At 38.4% G+C, this 9965-nt stretch overlaps 1 pseudogene; it reads right to left on the bottom strand.

Annotated features, from left to right (window-relative positions):
- Positions 1 to 4849: 4849 nt before the first annotated feature.
- Positions 4850 to 9965, bottom strand: part of LOC124995913 — a 253119-nt pseudogene continuing 248003 nt past the window's right edge.

Genomic DNA, 9965 nt, shown 5'->3' with positions numbered 1-9965 from the left:
AACACAATTGCTTTAGATTGATTCAGTGTTTCAAAAAAGCTTCAGTTTCTCCATCACTAGTTTAAAGGTAGGATCCACGTGCAGGACAAACGATGAGGCAGACAGGGAATCCAGGGAAAGGAGGGTTTTAATTAAAATGAACAAAAAGCGCTGCCTTAAGGCAGGAAATACAAAATCAAAATCAAAAGAATGATGAGCATGGCATGGAGCAAAATCATTTTAGACAAGGACTGTGGTGTGGAGACAACATGAATAACATTAATGACGCAACAGACAACGAAGGGGAAAGGCAGGGTTATATATGCACAAGAGGGCTCAGGGCTGACAAGACACAGGTGAAACAGATCAGGGCAATTAAACAAGGTGAGACTACTTAATCAATACACACAAGGAAACACAACAGACAGGAAATCAAGTACTTAACAAAATAAAACAGGAAACACAAAACTTGGCACAAAATAAAAGACAGAACCATGACACTGTGGACCCTTCTGTGAAACTCCTTCTGTGAAAGCAGTGACGAGTCTACATGCAGAGGGGAAGTGGATCAGCTGGTCCTCTGGTGCAGTCAGAACCACCTGAAGATAAACCTGCTCTAGACTGTGGAGATGACAGTGGACTTCAGGAAGAGCGCCCATCTACCCCTCCTCTTATGATCCTTAACAGGATAGGTAGAGGTCTGCAGAGAGAATTACTGGAACTGACCTTCTCTCCATCCAGGACCTGCACAAGTCCAGGGTCAGGAAGGGGGCTGGTAAAATCTCCTTAGACCCTCAAATCCCCGGACACTATCTGTTCAGACTCGTCCCCTTTAGGCTGGTGTTACAGAGCACTGTACCCCAAAACCACTCGGCACAAAAACGGTTTCTTCCCCCGGGCTGTCGCGCAGATGAACTCTGAGTAGTCACAGAGTGTGTGACCATTCATTCCTTCCATTCATTCATTATACATATCTGCTTCTATTATTATTTTATTTTAAAAGTATGATTAATCCTGTACAGTTTCTTTTTTTCTTATGCTTTTATTTTATGCTTATTTAAGTGTATTTTCTTCTACCGCTGAGCAAAGTGACCAGAGTCTATTTCCTGGTATGTGCAACATACCAATAAAGCTGATTCTGATTCTGATGACAAGAAGATCTGCTGCTATTGTAGAACTTGCCAGCAGGTGTCTCACTTTTTGGTTTCAAATCATTGTTTAATTGTCTGGACTGGAACGCCTTGCCGGTGAGTAGCTGCAGACTAGCATTGTTGGTGTTTAAATATCATATGAATGAGTATATATTTCATTCATTAATTCTGGGTTTTGTGTTTATGTTGCATTACAGGTTTACAACCTAATCAACGTCACTATATTACTTTCTAATTAACGCCGCTAACGAGCTGGCTAACGTGGGCTAGCAGCTACCAAGCGTGTGGATGCTCGTTGTACATATGAACGTAATAAAATCATAAAAGTGACTGGAGTTGTATCCACCGTACCTGTCCTGATAACCCTTCCAGAGGGGAGTTTATTAAACTATAGCAGGTAGCTTGATAAAAGTCTGGACAGCTATCAGACACCTAATTCTGTCATCTGCACACTCTTCTGGCCAGGTCATGTATTCTTCACAAAAAACAGCTGACAGCAGCATATGTCACACATGCTAACATAAGTCACATGACACATCCTTGATCTCCTTGATCATGAATTAATAATGAGCTGATGGTTCCACCATTATAATAAACACAGTGCAGAAATGTCAATATTCTAATGGAGTCTATAATGTACACAATGATAGGATTCAATTATATAGAAGCTACATAAAATGGGTTGAATTGTGTTTACATTATTTCTTGTAGTGTGAATAAGTTGCATTTTGTAGCCAGATTCACTTTTAAGAGTTTAAAAGTCAATGTGACACTTTAGGTTCTTTGATTTCATCCAAATGTCCAAATGGAGAGTGGACCTGGTTCTGTTTTCACTAGAACCTTTGTAGAATATGTGAGCTTTGTGGTGATTTCAGTATTATCTTGTCAAGTTAGTCTTAATTGATCTATCAGTGTTCAACTAACCAAACAGACATTCATTACACTGATCTAACTCACTGATAGAAATATAACTCAACTGGAGGAACACCAACTATACAACTCCTCATTGTTCCATCTTAACTGACTTGAATCAGCAGAACTTCAATAGTTTTCATTGTTGTAACACTAGTGAATTTATGTTGGACTTACTAAGTAAATTTAAATCACAATACCTTGGTTCTGTGATAAAACAACAACATTTATTTCCGATGAATGAACATTCACATACCACAAACTGTGACTTGTTTGAGCACATCTGCTCATCTAGAAACATTGTTTTTAGCATGTATAGTTTATATTTCACAGTTTCTAAATCAAACTGAACTAAAGTGAGCAGGGCTGTTTTAGTGAGTCAAGCAACCTCATCCAATGTTCTTGTTGTCCACAAATCTCACGTTTGGATCCACAACAATAAGGAACTGCTCTACAAGTGTTGTGTGTATCCCAAGCCTGATCTCTTATTCTTCTGTGGTACAGACTTGTCCAGAAATACTAAAATTACAATCATATGTTCAGTTTCTGGAGAGAAATGAGGTAGAAAGCAGAGGCATACTTACCATGAGATTTTTGGAGGTAAACCATTGGTGCTTTCAGTACACAGGCTCTTCTTGTTTCAACAGCATCAGTCTTCAGCAGAGAACAGGGAAAATGTGTAAGAATGAGTTATTACTATTGCACTGTAGCAATTATCACTACAGATGCATCAGTGTTCAACCAAAGCTCAGGCTACTCATTTTTATGATGCATTTTTTTAAATTTACAGACAGTTTTATGTATTTTTGACATGGTCCAATGAGCATTTATTTGTGGTGCATGACAACAAACAAAAGCTTTTCTCTCATTGTTTCACAGTGAATGCAGCTGTCTGCTATTTGCATCTCAGCGTCACACTCTGTGGAACAGACACAGATTTGCAGCTAAACTTCTAACTACGAGATATACGACTTAAAATCAGCATCATGATTAATTGAACCTTTCACCTCAGTTTTTGGTTATTTTATCTTTTGTTATTTATCACTGCCCTCATATCAATATCCTGCTGAATAATTCTAGCTGCCATGTTTTTAATGGAGCAGTGCATATCTTTGTGATTTTAAAATAGTTCTACGCCGCCCCTGTTTCACTGTATTCTCACCGTATTCCCCAGAGTTGGATAAGTGAGAAAAAGGGTTTTTAAATTGGTCCAGCATTGTCCTAACCCTGATCCTGTACATATCAACATATCAATATGTTTTGGAATATAGAAATTCATGCGCATGGACCTTGTCTGTTAGGTTAACGTTGGCTAACGTCCCAGAAAAGGATGATTTTCAGTAGTTTCACACAATTAGAACAGTTTCAACAAAATGAATGTGATTGGTTGGTACAGGTGGGAGGAGTCGTGGTTCAGACTTAACTCTCCCATCGTTGGTGGACGGGTCGGTCCCGACCCCTGGACACTTAGGTCCTCCAATCCCCTGGGACAGCGCCCTACAAAGAAGACAAAGTCCTTCCTACCTGATCCTCCCTGACATACAGTCCCCTCCAAAAGTACTGGAACAACAAGGCACATTCCCTTGTTGTTGTTGTTCACTGAAGACATTTGGGTTTAAGATGAAAAGATGAGTATGAGACAAGAGTTCAGAATGTCAGCTTTTATTTCCTGCTATTTACATCTAGATGTGTTAAACAACTTAGGATATATCACCGTTTATATCACACCACAGCATTTTGGATGTGCAACGCCCGACCTACGGAAAACCATCTGGGACATTCTTAATGTGTGCAGACGTGATCGTGCCATTAATTCAACAGTGTTGTGTTGTGTTTACTTAGACGACTTCTTTTGCTTGATCACGTTTTCATTTTACGTTACACTTAAGTAAGTGGCCCACGTTTTAAAACAAACACAGAAATGTTCATTAAATTTAGTGTAGCTACATTTTTTTTGATTCAACAACTCACAGAGTTCACTTTGTTGAGTGTGTACAAAGCATTTTCTACCATTTAACTGTATGTTCTGTCCTCCAGGTTCCACCTGACTAGAGGAGGAAGGAGTCTGTTTAAAGCTGTGCTGAACATCTACCAGAGAATAAGTCAGTTTGTATTTATATTTAAATGTTGTGACAGGATTTCATCTTCTCAATCTGTTCTCCAACACGTTATGATGCAGTGTTTGTCACATCTTAATTAAACTGATTAATAATGTGAATAGAATAAAGTTATGTCAGACGTATCATGTTTCCTCAATAATGACTTCAAGTGACATTACTCATTTAAACATTTCAAGTCAGTGAAACTTAGAAACATTAAAAATCTGATTAAAGTCAACGTGAAGAAAACCTGTTTCAATTCAAAAAGCAAAACAACTTATTAGTTCACATCATCCATTGAAGAAAACTAAGTTTATCTTGTCAAATGAAGTCACATTTCCAAGTTAAGATCAATTTAACTAAATTCATATCAGCTTCCATTTTAAGTTGAGAACACTAATGTTTCTGTTTCTACTTAGATGCAAGTTTGTGTGAACTTCAGACAGATTCAGTTCATATCTTTCTACAAATGTAACATTTATTTCATTTTCTTCAATGTGTTCCATCGTTATTGATCCAAAAGAGTTGATTTGAAAATGCTGAGATGGAGAAGCAGCCAGAAATAAATTGCTACCACCAAGTGGACCAATCACAGCTCTGTGCTCTGCATCACTGTGATGTGTAGTTACATTTGTCAGGAGGTGAATCAGGCTACGGTGTTAGAGTCTGAGCTGTCGTCATGATACAAAGACAAATAAAATGCACAAATAATCTGTAAATGTAAAAGTATCTTCTTTATTTAAAAAATGAACACATTTGTGTTTTTCAAAATAAGAGTTGACATTTATATCCACATGTTAACTTTTATTTTCATCTGTTAATTGGAGGAAACAAGGAGACTTGTTACATAGAATCTAAAACACTGACGTCATCCTGTAAAAGTCTTTAAACAAACCAACGTTCACATCAAACTTGACTAATCCAATAAAATGGAGCCAAGTGTTTCCAGAGACTTTCTCTGCAGTGTGTGGTTTCTGCAGGAAGATCTGAGTCGTGCTGTTTCTCATCTATAATGTTGCTGTTTGCTGGATTACTGAACTTTATTGAAGGAGTTCAACTGGGAACTATTTCACTGCAGAGAGACCTGGAGTTTGTCTCCAGACTTCCAGGACTTCAGGTCCTCCCACACCAGGTAACCAGAGACAGCATAACCCTGCTCATAGTCTGGATGGTATAACTGTAAATGTAGTAAATCCAAAGGTCACAGAGTCACAGTCAGAAAATAATAATTAGAAAAACTGAAGGAAAAATAAGAAAATGGAAAATATAACAACATCAATGAAACATCTACAAAGACTCACAGTAACTTTGTCTCCAGCCTTGAGTTCCATTGATGGATCAAATGTGTATGTGATGGGTTCACTATTGTTGATCTGGACTTTTAACTGACGTCCTCCCAGTGGTTTGTCCTGCAGGACGGAAATGAAACACAAGAAGAAGAATGAGACACAGAGACAGGAACAAATGAATGTTGGTGTCTATTAAACCTGTTGAATCAATATCTTCTATGAAAAAGTAAACAATGCAACATCACCTGATCAAACATGTTTCTCAGACAGATAAACTTGTAGTCCTCATTAACCACCACAGTGATGTCTCTTAATGTCTCCAGAGTGACTGAGCTGCTGCTGTTCTGTGTTTGTTCAGGTTTGGGAGGAGACGACATCCACAGATTAGTCCTTTCACATCAGTCAGCTTCATGTTCTATCTCTCAATCATTCAGAGAACTTTTCATCATTAAACATAAATGTGATGAGGAGGTAGGACCTAGAACATGAGGAGCTTTAGAAACCAATCAAAGACAGACAGACAATGACAAGTCTTTCTGCTCTTAGTTAACATCATATTTCTAGTGGGAGGTTTGGCTGTTTTCAGGAAGGATGTTTGTTAAAGTTGAATAAAAAGTTACAGCAGATGATTCTTAGTAAAAAGAAGAACCTTTGTACTGGATTTCTCTCTCTGGAGAAACATGAAGAGAAACATTTAGTTTAGTTGTTGTTCTGATTTAAGTTGGAAACTACTCTCTAACTGAAAGTTGTTCATTAAATCTCTAATAATGATGATTTAGGGGTTAAAGTCAGTAACTGTAAGAAATGATGAACCTCTGTGTTGTTGGTTTCCAGCTGCTCTTTGACATTTTGACATTTCTCTTGTTGTTGTTCCTCTTCTTGGATGATCTGCTTCATTAACTGGAAAAAGAAAGAAGAGATGAAGAGATTTAATTTATTACACTCATTGATATGAACTTAATAGTTTTTGCATCAAACACTGAATTAAAAAGTGTTAAATCAGACCCTAACTTGTGCAGAACATATTCTCTATTATCTTCATCAGCTGCAGAATGAAGGGTGGAGTAGCCCCGCCCCCCCTCTCCTGATCAACAGTAGCTTAAGGCAATGCTGCTTGTGCCGTGTACTGGTAACGGTCACCCGGACATGATGTTTTGGCAGGTTGTCTGAGACCCAGCATTGTGTTGGTAGACAGACCAGAACCACAGCTGGGCCACTAGTGTCGCGTTAATAACGGTCCCTGCCCCACTGTACTGCTGTAATGGCCTGAGTGGTCATAATGTTTTGGCAGACATATTTGAATGTGGGGTCAGGGTTGGCTGCTCAGTTGTGTGTGTGGAAGGAGCAGGTGGTCATTCGCTACAGTGGAGTGTCTGTGGAGTGAGATTTGGCCTCCTTCTCCTTCTCTGTCCATGTCTAAGGTGGTCGTAATGATTTGGCGGTGTGAGTGACTTAGTGTTCCATTATGATGTCAGCAGGTAAACAGCTGTTGTGTTAATGAAAGCCTCCCTCCTTAAGTACTGCAGCAAACATGATGAGCAGGTACACACCTGCTGTTAATTAGCCCCTCCTCCCTATATGATGCTGTCACTATAAGCTCCTCCCTCCTCCTCCGTGCGTGTGGGTTTTGTAACCATGGTTACGGCCCCTCCCCTGCTCTCTCACAGTTTATATAAGAACTTTAGTTCTTATATAAGTGGGGGGTAACTATCTCTGTACCCTAGGATTTGGCCTCCAAACAAATGTTCATAACTCCCCAACGATAGGTCGTACGGGGAAAATGAACGCATTGTGAGTGTCAGACGAGGGTTCTCTTCGATTTAATGTTGGTTCCACGCATATACGGCGAAAACTGTGGCCGCTGTGACGAGAGAGAGAACACCTCGCGTTGCTGTTTTTCACCCCAAATCTGACCTTTATTTAACATGGGAGCGGATGGGCGGGATGTTGGTCGCACTCCTCGCTTGGAAGGGCCTGGAGTCCAAACCGTAGGACATAAACGAATCAGAGACGCACCATCGGAAAGTCAACAAAAATCCCTACGTTTTTATGTAATTTTCATTTCTGTAGCTCTAAATTGGTGGCCGCCAGACAACTTTGAACCACTTTTTTTCGGTTAAAACAGAAAAATCCTCTCGCTAGAGTGTACAAGAGTAAAAGTACTCAGTTACTTTATTAATGGTGAAGTCCTGTATTAGAGTAAAAGTACTCAGTTACTTTATTAATGGTGGAGTCTAGTACTAGAATAAAAATATTCAGTTACTTCATTAATGACAAAAACTTAAGAGATGAAGCTTCAAAAACAGTTCATCAAATCTGAGAAAGCAGGTGATGGTTCGTAACTTTAAGACAATGACTGTTAGTGAAGCTAACTCCAGATGCTAACTAGCATGCTAGCTAAAACAAATGACTGTACCACGTAGTTAATGTGTCCAAAGCTCTGTTCTAACTAACAAACTGCAGAGACACAGTTTTGTTGCTGCAGGTTTTTTCCTTGTAACAGATAAATGTGATTTTACACAATGTTCAGTGTTAAGTTATTTTCAGCCATGTGTGTGTTTGACATGATGATGATCAGTCTGAGCAGCAACAGTTAGAAACTGGAGCTTATGTCAGTTTGGCCTCAATCATTTTCTACTCACTTTCTGCCTAAATGTTTATCAGAAGAATTCATGAATATGAGCTAAAAAGTCACAATTATTTCAACAACAATCATCATAATTCAGAACTATGGAACAAAAAAAGTCATAAATATGAGCTATGAAGTAATTTGTATCAGATAAAATTCATAACGAGATCATGTTATGATTAAAAGTCACATCTGTCACATCAAATGTTAAACACAAATAATCTCATGAATTAGATTTTAAATGTTCTAATTCTGATTAACCACAAACACATCTACATTCAAAGCAGTTTTAATCAGTTCATTATGTAAACGCATAAAAATGTGCTTCCATGAGTCGTTTTTTTTTTCTTTTGCCAAAACAAGTTATCGACTTGTGTTCAGTATCCGTTGATGTGATCTGTTGCTCTGTTGTTTTGAAAATGTGTTGCATTATTTTTAGTTTTATGTTCACTAGGGGAGTAACGATTCATTTTAACAACGACGATTTTGGTTCATTTAGAAAGTCCAGGCTGTTGATTTATTGTTAACCTGTTTTTTGAATTAAGTTCTATTCTATATATAGTAATAGCTGGTTTCTCTGTAAGTTCTCATCTGTCCCACGCTCTTGAATGCACCACGTCTGGAAAATACCGTAAAAACAATGTCAGTGTTTCTCTTGATGTAGCAGCTGATATAACGCATCTCTTTGCTGTTCTGCACCTTTTGACTGGTTCATTGCTGTGTGTAAATGCCAGAAGATGAGTCTAATGATGTTATACTTTCTAAGTTGGATGTTATTTTGGAGTTAAAGTCCATTGTTTAGTTGTGCATTAGTTAAAGCTATTTAGCCTGATGTGCTGCTAATAAGACAAGTCATGCGGTCTGCGGATCTTATGAAGTTATTTGTTTTATTTACACAATCCTTATTATATACATGAGTGCTGGATACAGTAACCTTAGTTAATTCATTATTTCATGATTTCATTATGTTTTTCTGTATATGTATGGTTCTGCCATGTTGATGTTTATGTTGTATTATTACAGACCATAGTTAAATAAATCACCCTTGAACTGGACATCTGTGTCCCTGTTCTTTAACGGGAACACCAACACCCACACCTTGACTCTCTAAACCAGATAAATTCCTGGAGACGCCTTCTCTCCTTTTTACGATCCGAAATGATTCAGTGACTTCAAATCGACTCAGTAACATTTTAGTCAAAAATGAAACCAGTGTGACTGAAATAAAAACGTACTCAGTGTTTCCTCTACATTCATTTAGGAGTGGCGGGCCGCCATTAGGAGGGAGGTGACTTATTTAGGACATCTCCGTCTTTGCAAAATTCAAAGTGTTTCCACACACTGGACCGTGATGCTGGTTTGAAAATTTCCCGCTCGCAGGCTTCTCCTCCGCCATCATGCTATGTTTTGATTTGCGCGTGACGATGACGTCACAGACAGGCAGACTGAATCGGATAGGCCAACTTGCCGAGCACAGATCGTTGTAGTTCGATCGTACGAAAATAAATCTATTCATGCAGTGGATGAATAAAACCCCTAATGTTTACTCAAGTTTGTCTTGAAAACTGTGATTACTGGTACATGCCCAACTAAGACTGCATCTGATCTTCAATAATACATTCTTCAATAAGTTGGTTTTCCTTTCTGTTAGAATGTAAATGGTATTTTGAAGTTTGCCTGGTTATTTCACTTAATTGATGACATTTAATTTGTACTTTGCAATGCTGTTACCTTTTGATGTGTCTCTACATTTTTCTCCACCTCTTCAGTCTTGTTCTTCAGTTCTTCTTTGGTTTTCTGCAGCTCTTCTTCAATCTTCTCATATTTCTCTGTCAGCTATCAGACAGACAGATGGATGATGATCAGTCAGCAGGTTTACTGATCAAACTCTCTTCAAACGGATCAA

The sequence above is a fragment of the Mugil cephalus genome, chromosome 1 (assembly GCF_022458985.1).
Source record: "Mugil cephalus isolate CIBA_MC_2020 chromosome 1, CIBA_Mcephalus_1.1, whole genome shotgun sequence".
In the NCBI taxonomy this organism is placed as follows: domain Eukaryota; kingdom Metazoa; phylum Chordata; class Actinopteri; order Mugiliformes; family Mugilidae; genus Mugil; species Mugil cephalus.
This window is presented reverse-complemented; position numbering and strand designations above follow the sequence as displayed.